The sequence below is a fragment of the Pristis pectinata genome, chromosome 2 (genome assembly GCF_009764475.1).
Source record: "Pristis pectinata isolate sPriPec2 chromosome 2, sPriPec2.1.pri, whole genome shotgun sequence".
NCBI lineage: Eukaryota > Metazoa > Chordata > Chondrichthyes > Rhinopristiformes > Pristidae > Pristis > Pristis pectinata.
Genome location: NC_067406.1, coordinates 37,446,558 through 37,460,027, shown reverse-complemented (window position 1 = coordinate 37,460,027; position 13,470 = coordinate 37,446,558).

The following is a 13,470-nucleotide window of genomic DNA, read 5'->3' as shown; positions in this document are numbered from 1 at the left end:
TTATACCTAACTTCCTGATCACTGACACTATTGGACTGTTGGATGAAGACTGTTATGTGTGCTCCACATTGTTTCAGTTGGCAAGCTGGCAGACAGAGCCCTAGAGCTAAGGTTCAACTTTCTAAAGAGTTGTGGGAAGGACAAAAATGATCCTCAAAATCATTTGATCACTGCCGTGGTAAGAACGATCTTCTACAGGCCCAGAGCCTGGCCTATCACCCCTGACCCACTTCTCCCTGTGCTCTCTGATGTTAAAATGGCCAGGTTTCATCAATTTATTTTTCATCCACATCCTCTAGCCCTTAGTTAATGATGCCTCAATGCAAAAATGTCAGCCCCTTTTCCCAATGCAAATAGTTTTATTATTCCTAGTTATTACAGCAAAATGCTTAATAATTTCGAACACCACAATTACATTTCCCCTTAGCCTTCACTGCTGTAAGAACAATCGCAGCTTCTCCAAGGGGAAATTCAATTTATTCATTTTCAAGGGATGAATTATCTGTCTCCAGATAACTCATCCCTTGAAAATTAATAATAAAAAGCTGACTCTTGTAACTTTCATTAGATCAAATCTACAATAGCCTTTTCCATTTTTTCTCGATACATGTCTTTACCTCTCAAATTAGTATTTTGTCTATCCATTTACATTATACCTTTTAATCCTTTTTATCCAATTAATTGACCCTATCAGATGAAACAATTTTCTTAACACCCAATGTGCTGTAGGGGATATGGCATTAGTTAGAGTGGTGTTCTTAGAGGTAAATGCATGTGGGGGATGGGTCATCAATGCTTGCTTCACTATTATAGTTCACTGGAGGACAATGCAAAAGCAGGTATAATAAATCATCAGTATTTTGCAATAAATAAAACACTACTTTTTAATCACTTGGACCAATAATAACCCCTTACCCTTAGAGGTGATGTGCAGAATGGAATAATGATTGATTATAATAAATGCTGGAGACTTATGCTGTACCTACAGCCCCTAGGTCAAGAATTTCTAGACCACATGCAATCTATCAGTGTAACAGGTAGATATATATGACAAAATCTAATGGGTCATTGGAGGGAGATTGTGTAGCCATTATTTTACTATCACAGCACTTAGTATGACTGACACATTATAAACATGTAGAAGCAGTGATTCAGAGTTTATATCATAGCTAATGGTTTTCCTTGTTAGTCTGTTGTGCTGTCTTCTATATATTTATTTTATTAAACTTATTATTTTTACCACTTTTTTTTCCTTCATTCTAATTTGTCTCCCTTCTACACCCAAATTGTGTCAAGAGGTACTCTTTGATACCTTCCTCTTACATGGAACAGGTTTTAAGTAAACCAGTCAAACACCTTCTCACAGAGCAGGTGTGTGGATCAATGACAATAGATTTAAACTGGGAAACAAGGAGCTCTTCCTTGAGTAAATGGAGGAAGCCTTAGTAATGATTTACTCATTGGTTAACACTGCCTTAGTAAACTAACTGCAGAAGGTTATGGAGGAACATTCCTCAGCATGAAAATCAGCAAAGTGAAAGTGAAGGATCACAAAATATGGAATAAGTATGAGGGTAAAGATACTAAACATTATTATCGAGGACTTCAACTAAATTCACATTATTTGTCTTTACATTTAATATGATATTTAGGTGCAAATCCACCTTTTCTTTGTTAGTTTTACAGGATCCGTTCCTTCAAAATAATACATAAGTCTTTCAAGGGCCTCATTCTAGTTGTGTCTCCTTTGTTACTTTTTGTTTTTTTAATTGACTAGATGGATGAATACCTAAAAAGAAAGACCCGTTTAAAACTTAATTTTCAGAGCAAATTGCTGTCCTTCATTTGTCAACATTATTACACCTCAAGAAAGATTCAAAATTGGTAAAATGGTTTTATTTTCAGAACCTTCCACAGCATTGCATCAAAGATAAGCAAACTCAGTTGAAAAAATATATATATATATAAACAGCAGATACTAGGAATCTGAACTACAAATAGAAAATTGTTGGAAAAAAGCTCAGCAGATCAGGCAGCATTTGTGGAAGGAGAAACAGTAAACATTGTAGGTTGAAGATCCTTTAGCAGAACTGAGTTGGGGGAGACCAATGGGTGGAAGAAAGGGAATGTCTGTATTAGGGCAAAATGATGTAGCCATGAAATGAACATCTGAGCAAAACAAATGCCATTTTAAAGTTATTCCCATCAGAGGACAATGTGCAATTCAGCCAAAAGCACACAAGTACAATTAATACCGTTGATGAACCCACCAAGGCTGTTCGGCTGTTCTATTATATAGCGTCTCAAAAGTACCTCATATCCATTTACACATCTTTTTCCATGTCACTTGACAATCTCAGCAAACAAAATCTATCAACCTAAGCCTTGAAATTTTCAATTGACTTAATGTCAATGAACTTGTTGGATGAAAACAGTTCCCTTCATGTCAAAATGTACTAAATTAATTCTTAATTACTTGTGCTCTGTTATAGCAGAAGAACTTCCAAGGAATTCTAAGGCTTAAATTTTCTAGTGATGAAATTCTCAATAGAATAGAAAAGTAAAATAGGTCTTACTAATTCAAGTGATGATTATAGCCAAAGAAATGAATTTTATTTATTGATCAGCAGTAAGAATGAAATTGCTAATGAGAGAATGAAATTGCAAATGAGAATTTCAGTCGATATAAGATGTTTTTATACAGGTGTTCAGCATATTTGAACCAACTCCCAGGAGTCTGCTTCATGTCTCAAGACTTACTCATGAGCTGAGGATATAGGAAGCAATTTCATCTCTGATCACTGACTGATTTCATACAACATTATCATTAAATTTTCTAACTTCCATGTTTCTTTTGTCCTCAAACTTAATGTTGAAATAAATTCATAAAATATTATTATATGGTTATGTAGCTGTGAAGTAAAATAGTAATTCAAATTATTGCTTTAGTTGTGTATTTCCATTCAGTTATCTCTTAGTAACTCAAGTTTGTTGTTCTAGTGTTTCAATTTCTTCTGGCAGCTCTACTTACTTGCACTTCGATGAGATTGCTTCCATCCTCTCATTACTTCTGATATATACTTCCGCCAATTTATTCTATCGTTGAAAAATCACTGTCTTTTACATATTTTGCTTGTGGGCAATTATTTTCATCACATTGTTTCACACTTCTGGTTTCTGTTAAAGTCCAAATTGTTACATTTCCCAATTAAAACTTTCTCAATTTTGATTTAAGTCTCCCACTTAAGTCTCCTATTTGAGACACGATTACATTAAAGTAGGTACAAACATCACAGTTTTGCTATAACAATTGTTTGGGGGTGGGCTGGTTGGGGGGGTTGTTGGACAGGAAATTGAAAGGACATGTACATAGGTTATGATGAAATAGCCATTATATTATAAACTAGTGCTTTCAACAAAGGCATGTCATTTCATTGCAACTTCTGAGCAAGAATTAATCAAAGGAGAACATTCTGCATTTTGGAGGTAAAAATAAGTAGGGATTCTTTCAGAACAATATAGAGATACCTGCATAACAGATCACAGTGTTGTTGAAGATCTTTTGGCGCGGTTGAAATTTCTTTAAAACATTTTCTCATCAGCTTTAAGGACTTTGGTTCTTGAGTGTAGGTCTTATATGGAAAAAGTTGACCTTTTCTCAATAGTTTTCTTTTGCAATTGGAACATTTTACACTACTTTCCCATTGGTTTGCAATATTTTGGTGATGAGGTTGCATGGATGAATGAACAAAATTTTCTGAGTCCTTTATTTATGTACTGGTATGTGAAATTGGAATACCACATCAGCCAAACAGCTACCTACAATGCACAATCACATTTCAACTGATTGTATTGATTAACCTATTAAGTTCAAAAAAATTGAAAAGTAGTTTACAATGATTAAATATTGATTTAAATTAAATTCCAATATATCAGTGCATGCCTTATGCCAAAGTTTGACATGAAATGTCACGTGCTTTAATTGGCTTTTTGCTTGTGTGTATATTGCATATTGACAACATAACAAGCTTGAAGAAGGCATCTCCTGCTGAGTCTTTGGATTTGTAACTCCTTTCCTCCTTTGACGTACTTTATCTGCATATGATTTTTTTATGCTCCAAAGCCCAAGAGTTTTGTAATTTAAGGTCAATCCCTCTTCAATTGCAAGTCTCAATATTGTGACATCTCAGCATCAACTTTTGATTTCAACTGTATTTAAGTTCAAGAAACTAAAATAAATCTGGAACAAAAATGTATGATTGGTACAAGTAACCATGAAATTATTGGATTGTTGTTCGAAAAATATTTAGTTTTCTGGGTCCTTTAAGGAAGGAAGCCCAACAAATTATTTCCCCTCAAGTCCTTATCCAATTCCTTTTTGAAAGCATTAATTGACTCTGTTTATACCACCCTTGAAGGCATGAGTTCCAGATCATTACTACTGGGCTTTCTCAATTTTTTTCGTCATCTCACTGACTCACTATTGGGAGACAGGATATTGTGTACATGGTCACTTAGTCATCTTCCTCATCTTGCCTATCAGTCTCAGCGAGGCAGTTTCAACTCAATGCATTGGATGCATTCAGCTGTGTATCCTTTTTGCATTCTGTTGTCAAATCATACTTCTGTAATTTACATTGCATTATCTTGTAGAGTTTTGTAAAACAACTTTATTGTAATATTTTAATAAATTTTGTTGTCACCCTCTATTATACAGTTCCCCTATATGCCTCCAGATGAGTTGTTGTAACTGTATATAATATGTTTGTTATGAACTGGTCCTTCTTTAAGTAGCCTGCGCCTGTTCCTGAACTAGGAAAAAAGCACATTAATCCTCATCAACTTGGTCATATCACATTACTGCAGCACTGGGGATTCAGTCACCAGATATTACAGCTCTTGAAATTGTTTATCATAGTTATCAGTCTAATGCCACACTGTGTATCCTTTGCATTTTGCATTTTTGGTTCTTTCGTGATATTTGCAAAGTTCACCTTGTAAAGACATTACTGAAGGTTGTTTTTGTCAGTTTTTTTCATAGATTTCTCATTGGTTACTTTGTTCTGCGACTTTGAACTTTCTGCCTCATGGTGCATTTTTTTTACCTGGTGTAGAGTTTTTTTTCTAACACTTAATTACACTTATTTGTTCTCCTGCTGATTAGAATATCATTTGTAATGATTTTTTTCCTGATTCAATTTCACTTAGCATTGGCGGCATGCTGCAGTGTAAAATTTCCAGCAGCTGCCAGAATGCCTATTAAATCTTTGATAAGTCTTCATCCAATTTACTTGCCAATAACCATAATTTTAATTTAATGAATTAAATATCTTCATATTAGAAATTTGTGCCTTTTTAAATGGTTCTTGGAAAATGTTTTATTTTTCATGAAAAATTTTAGGTAGAGGTATATTCTTGTACACTTACAATTTGACAGGTATCTTTCCAATATTGCTGACCCATTAAATTGGTTCAAAGATTTCCGTTAATATGATGAGATTTGGAATTCTAACTCATAATGAACTTTACCACTAAATAATGTTGTCACTTTCTTTTTTTGGATTATGATTGATTTTATGCATTTTGTTATATTCTCTGCTTCCCAATCTGATCTCTGTCATTTTAAGCAATTATCATCAGTCAGTCTTTCAATTCTTTGATCAATCTAAACAGTTGGCATATTGAAAGTCCAGGAATTAACTGTACCCAGTGTAATACTACAGCAGTGAAATTCTAGAAACAGGTATTTATATTGACAAGAGAAACAAAGGACTGCAGATGCTGGAATCTAGATGAAAAACACTATGATGCTGGAGGAACTCAGCAGGCCAGGCAGCATCCATGGAGAAAAGCAGGTGGTCAACATTTCAGGTCAGAACCCTTCTTCGGTACTGAAGCAGGGTCCTGACCCAAAACATTGACCACCTGCTTTTCTCCATGGATGATGCCTGGCCTGCTGAGTTCATCCAGCATCATAGTGTTTATATTGACAATCCTATTCCATATTAGATTTAGCAATTATCTTGTTGCAGTGATGAGCAACATCACTAATTTTGTATTAGTTGGTCAATTTTATGGTTATTTTGAGCTGACTATGATATAGCAGAACATAGATTTTAAAATAAACCAATCTATTGTCATTTATGACCATATATTGAGTGTTGTGTTCTCTTGTGTGACTTATCAGAGTACTTACAATCCATGGCTAGTCTGCCTGGTCTAAATAAAGAACATCTCTGTTTCACACACATTAATTAAAGTCCTGAGAATATTGAACAGTTGAACTTGCTAGCTTTCATCGCTCTGTAAATTTCAACTGTTTTCAATGGATCTAAGGGGACACATTATCTATTTTGAGGTACAGGCCTTCAATGCATTTGGCAAGTTTTATGTCCTGAATGGGTAATTCCAGTGAAGCTGTCTGCCTCTGGCGCTGCTCAATATCTGGCAGTTAGAAGCTAAGCAGGGTGGCAAGAGTGCATGTGTCTCATAGGCATCCATCATGAGGGAATCAAGACCATTTCAGGAATTCCCTGCGGAATCAGAAGGAGCTGACATTTCCTCTGGGAGGCTCCAGCTCCATGCAAATATGAATGAATGTTGAAAAAAATCATGTATATAGTGGGCATGAAGAAATGTAGTTTAGATTAACATATATCAGAGAACATGTATGAAACTTGAACAAATGTATTTTGTTTTTATTTCTCTCCAACAGCTCCAACTTCATCATTCCCAAAGTTGTTGTGGTCCACAGTTTCCCCAGATGCTTCATTACATCCAGTACCATGAAAAAAAATGTTCATCCTCCTCTCAGGTATCAAGGATCTCAAATTTCAATCACCTTCAAATTCTATTACTCCTTTGGATCCTTCTTCCCCTTTATTTTCCTCTCAACTTATCTTTCCTCCTAAATTTATCATTTGCCTTTTCTCACTATCCCATCTGAATTTCCTCTCTCTGATCAGTCTGAAACAGAGACCTCCGTTTCATTCTGCTACATCTTCATATCAGTGCATTCCAAGCCCGACATGGTGTTAAGCTCTTCTTCTGTCTTCGTCTTTGGACTCGTTTCTTTGGCCAGCAGTCTGTTGACCTTCTTTCCCACCTGGAACTCTCCCTTTAGCCAGTTACCTTCTTTTGATCTACCACAAACAGCTGGAATGACGTTGACCTTCTCAATGTTTCCATTCCACTTACTTTTATCTTTCTTGTTCTGAACTTGCCACATTTCTCTTACAAAGAACCAACCTCGATAGTATCATCAAACCTGCCAGCAAGGGCAGTGTTGTATATTTGGAAATTTAATTTCTAACGTGCATAGTTTAATCATCAGTTCTCTGGGACCTCCTCATACTCCCCACTGAACGATGAATATCCCAGAGCTAGACAGCTTCACTGGAATACCCATTTGGGAAATAAAATGAGTCAAAGGCATTCAAGGCCTGCCCCTCAAAACATATGACATGTCCCCTTAGGTCCATTGAAGGCAGTTGAAATTCATGGAATAACAGAAGTGAGCAAGTTCAGCTGTTCATTGTTTCCCAGACAATTTCTAACCTCATATCCTCAGGAGATCCTCCCTTCAAAGCCTCCAGCTTCATAGTCTCTCAGTTGTACATAACCCATTTCTACCTTCTCTCTTAAATCTACAAATAGGGCTCTCCTGGTAGACCCATTTTTTTTTCATCCTGTTCTTGATCTACAGAACTTATTTCTTCCTACCTTGATTCTATTATTTTTCCCTTTATCCTGTCTTTTCCAAGCTGCATTCACAACCCTTCTGATATCTTCCACCACTTTAACACTTCCCAATTTCCATTCAATTCAGATTCAGCATGGAATTCCAATCCCTCTACACCAGCAACCCACACCAGGATGGTCTGAGGGCCTCTGGCTTCTTCCTTGAACATGGATCTGACCAGTCCCCTTCCATACCCAGTCTCCTTTGCCTGGTTGAACTCATTTTCACATTGAACACATTCTCCAAGTTCCACTCACTTTCCAGCTATGGAAACCCATATGTATCCAAATTATACATGTCTCTTTGTGGATCAGCCCCTGTTTCAGTCTCATATAAGTCCGTACATCACCTTTTATGATGACTGTTTCAGTGCTGCTCTCTGATGTCACACAGAACTCAAATATTTCATTACATTTAGTGTCAATTTTCATTTGTTCTTACTCTACCTGGTCCATCTCTGGCTCTTCTCTTCCCCTTATCAACTTCACTATTTTTATTGCAAGCTGACAGACATCTATAGCAACCTTAGAATGTAGAGCATAGAATAGTATAGCTCAGGAAGAGTGCCCTTTGACTCATCGTGTCTGTGCCGACCATGATTCCTAACTAATTAATCCCATCTGTCCACATATAGTGTGTATCCCTTTATTCCCTGATTGTTCATGTGTCCTTCTAAACATCTCTTAAACATTGGTATCGTATCTTCTTCAACCACCTCCCCGGGAGTACATTCCAGGACCCTACCACTTTGTGTAAAAAAACAAATAATTGCCTTGCAAACAATCTTTTAAACTTTCCCCCTTTCATATTAAACCTATGCTCCCTAGTATTTGACTTTTCCATCCTGGGGAAACAACTCTGACTATCTGCACTATCTATGCCTTTTACAATATTAAACACTTCTTTGAGGTCGCCCCTCAGCCTCTGATGAAAAAATGCAATCCAGGTTTGTTCAACTTCTCCTTATAGCTAATACTCTCCAATCTAAGCAACATCCCGGTGAACCTCTTCTACACTCTCCCCAAAGCCACCACATCCCTCCTGTAGTGTGGCAAGTAGAACTGCACACATATCTCCAGATATGGCCTAACTAAAGTTTTATACAGTTGCAACATGACTTCCTGACATTTATACTCAGTGCTCTAACCAAAGAAGGCAAGTGTGCTGGACACGTTCATGTCGATAGGGTGGTAAAGAAGTGTAACTTCTTTACCACCCTATCCACTTATGTTACCACTTTTAAGGATCTATGAACTTGCACCCCAAGATCCTTTTGTACATCAATGCTCCCAAGGGTCCTGATATTTACTCAACACTTCTTTCTTGCATTTGACCTCCCAAAGTACAACATCTCACACTTGTCTGGATTAAACTCCATCTGCCATTTCTCTGCCCAGATTTCCAACTGATCTATATCCTGCTGTATCTTTTGACAAGCTTCCTCACTCTTCACAATTCCACCAATGTTTGTATTGCCTGCAAGCTTACTAACCAAACCACTTACATTTTCATCAGATCACTTAAAGAAAATGGGTCCCAGCACTGATCCTCGCAGAACACCACTGGTCACAAATCTCCAGTCAGAGAAATACTAGTCTCTGTCTTCCATGACCAAGCCAATTTTGTATCCAACTTACCAACTCATCATGGTCCCAAGCGAATTAATATTCTGGGCCAGCCTACCATGAGGGATCTTGTCAAATGTTTTACTAACGTCCATGTCGACAACATCTGCTGCCCTACCCTTGTCAATCATCTTTGTCACTTTCTCAAAAAGCTCAATCAAATTTGTGAGACAAGAACTCCCCCAAACAAAGCTATGCTGTCTTTCCCAAATAAATCCATGCTTTTCCAATGTGAGTAAATCCTGTCCCTAAGAACCTTCTCCAGTAATTTCCCTACCACTAACATAAGGCTCACCGGCCTATAATTTCCTGGTTTGTCTTTGCTGCCCTTCTTAAAAAAAGGAATAACATTAGCTTTTCCTTAGTCTTTTGTAACCTCGCCTGTGTCTAAAGAAGATACAAAAATCTTGGTTAAGGCCCCAGCAATCTCTTTCCTTCCCTCGCTCAGTATCCTGGAATAGATTCCACCAAGACCGGGTAACTTATATACCGTAATGTTTTTCAAGAGACCCAACACCAATTTCTCCTTAATATTGAAGTTCCCTGGAGTGTTAACATAGATACTCCAGTGAATTTCAATATGAAGAAGGAAGTGGTGTTGGGTCCCTGATCTCACCAACCCTGATCGCACCTAGTTCCACCTTACCTCCTGCAAAGATTTCATTCCATTTTCCTGGTTTCTACATCTCTGTGACACCTGTTCTAAAGTCCCACCTCTCCTCTCACACCTATACTTCCAACATATCCTCTTCTTTCTTCAGCCATGGTTTCCCTTCCATCAGAACTGACAGTGATCTCTACCACATTGTTGCATTTATCACACTCTTTCTCTTCCCATCCAGAACAAGCATAGAACTCCCCTTGTCCTCATCCTCTGTCCACCAGCCTCTGCATTCAATATATCATCCTTCATAATTTACAATACCTTCAACTCAATGCCACATTTTCCCTTCGCCTCCTTTTTCAGAATCCCAAGAGGACTGAGCACTCTGGGAGGCTGTTGTTCAAATTCCATTCTCCACCAACATCCACTTCCCACCATCCAGGGCTCCAAAATTTGTTTCCAGGTGAAATAGTGAATTATTTGCACTTCTTCTAATTTCATGAAATGCACTGTATGCCTACATTGTGGTCCTCTATGGAGTGGGGAGATTACAAACTGTGCAACCACTTTGTAGAACACCTCCATTAGTCTGCAAGGGCAACAATGAGCTTCCGGATATCTGTCACTTTAATTACCTATCTCATCTTCACTCCAGCTTCTCAATCTTTCACCTTTTATACTGTTCCAATGAAGCTCCATGTTAGAACATAGAACATTACAGCACAGTACAGGCCCTTTGGTCCACAATGTTGTGCCAACATTTTATCCTGCTCTAAGATCTATCTAACCCTTCCCTCCCACATAGCCCCCCATTTCTCTATCATTCATGTGTCTATCTCAGAGACTCTTAAATGTCCCTAATGTATCTGCCCCCACAACCTCTGCTGCCAGTGCGTTCCATACACCCACCACTCTCTGTGTAAAAAAACTTATCCCTGACATCCCCCTTATATCTTCCTACAATCATATTAAAATTATATCCCCTCATGTTAGCCATTGTCGCCCTGGGAAGAAAGTCTCTGACTGTCCACTTGATCTATGCTTCATCATCTTGTACACCTCTATCAAGTCACCTCTCATCCTCCTTCTCTCCAAAGAGAAAAGCCCGAGCTCACTCAACCTATCCTCATAAGACATGGTCTCCAATCCAGGCAACATCCTGGTAAATCTCCTCTGCACCCTCTCTAAAGCTTCCACATCCTTCCTTTAATGAGGCAACCAGAACTGAACACAATACTCCAAGTGTGGTCTAACCAGAATTCCATAGGGCTGCAACATCACCTCACGGCTCTTGAACTCAATATCCCGACTAATGAAGGACAACACACCATACATCTTCTTAACAACCCTATCGACCTTCGTGACAACCTTGAGGGATCTATGGACATGGACCCCAAAATCCCTCTGTTCCTCCATGCTACTAAAAGTCCTGCCATTAACCTTGTATTCTGTCTTCAAATTCAATCTCCCGAAGTGTATCACTTCACACTTTTCCGTGTTGAACTCTATCTGCCACCTCTCAGCCCAGCTCTGCATTCTATCAATATCCTGTTGTCATCTACAGCAACCTTCTACACTATTCACAACACCACCAGCCTTTGTATCATCAGCAAACTTACTAACCCACCCCTCCACATCCTCATCCAATTCATTTATAAAAATCCTTTCCAACTAAGTACATTGTAGTCTCCTGGGCTTAACATTGCTTTCAGTAGATTCAGATAATCAGCCTTTCCAGTCTTGTATCTCACATTTCCAGCATTTAGTTCTTTTTTTCTGTCCTCTCTGCTGATAAATTCACATTTTATTCATTTCCTTCCAGTTAAACCTCTCCGAAAGAAAAAAATTCTGTTGTTCACAAGCTTTCACTAGCACCTTTCAGTCAGCATCACCACCACTTGTATTATTCAATCTCTCCTTTCATCCACCATTTCACAGACCCGGTCTGTTGTTCTCTTTGCTACCCCCTCACCCCAAACCTTCAACCTCTTTCTATGTTATCTGAAACTTGCTTCCCCCTCTGTAGTTGCTTCCTGACCTGCTAAGTATCTCCATTAATTTTTGATTTTATTTCAAACTTTCAGGATCTTCAGTATTTTGCTTTTGAAGTTGAAGAGAATTTTACTTCATAACTAACCTCTGCTGTTCCAACCTGGGAGTGCTTGATGTTGGGTGCCAAGGGTGGGCTGATGTCCATCAACTTGATAAGCACAAACATTTAGGGGGAAATTCACACTAAAGCAGAAAGAAAATGTACCTAAACTATTCATGGAAAGCAGATCCAGTGAGAATTTCAAGACCTGCTCTTTCAACGAAATAACAATTTGTGTCTCCAGCCTGAGGCGATGATTTATTCAAGATGCAATCTCCTATTTAGAGTTGTACACTCGGAGAACACTGCAAGGAAACATTGGATTTCACAAACTAGGTTTTATACTGAATGCTTTTTTGCAAAGTTATATAAGCAATCTTTTTTGTAAGGATATTTTAAGCAACTTCTGTTGCCTACTTTCCATCTATCATCCAACTATCTAATTACACACGTATCCATTAAAAACTGTGTCTGTTGCGAACACTTCAATTTTCTGCTTTGAGCATCCATTAACTTTCTTCTTCCTTGTGGAATACATCGTTCATGTTTTCCAGCATCTTAATCAGTTATTTTATACTTGGTATTCACGTCAAGCTATATATTTGAAATCTGAAGAGTATTGCAAAATGTGTGTGAAGATATCAAGACAACTATGGGTTTATGTGAGTAGGCAGGATGAATGGTGGTGAAGGCGGTGTTGTTGAGGATGTGAGAAGGAGATTACTTTTAACAAAGCAATTAAATTTCCTTGAGGAGGTATCCAAGCTCACTGATAAAGAGAACTCCATGGACATTGATTATGTAGACTTTTCATGCAATACCATAGAGGAGGTTGATGTATGGGGCAGGAAAGTATATTACTGCAATCTTTTACTTTTGCTTGTTAAAGATTTGCAGCCTGTCAAGTAGCCACGAGGGGACAAGATCCGTGCAAACTCCTCGGAGCTCTCTTAACAAGGATGCAGGGTGAAATAACCAGTGGTAGTCTGGGACAGCCTGAAGGCACAACTGATTGCTGTAGGGGTGTGGGAAAAGGATCCTCAGAGGCAATTTAAATGTAATAGATTTTCAGTGCAACTAGGTTATGCCCCAAGTATTTGCTTCATCATATGAAAATCTTTCCTTTCATTCTCTGCCAATCCAGAAGTTTCAGGCCCCTGAATGATAAAAAAAAAGATGGAGTTTTCTGCTACTGCACAGGAAGAGGTGCCAGTTAGGGATGTAGTTGGTGAACAATCCTCGCAACGTGCAGGAAGATTTTGGGAACATGATAAACAAGGCCTCAGGAAGTTTCAAGGGGGGTGTGGTAAATAGAATCAAGTGAGTTTCAAGAGCCATTAGGGCCTCGGTAAGTAGAAGGGAGCAGGGGAGCTATGGCCCGAGTGAAGGGAAGGGAGCATCGGAACTG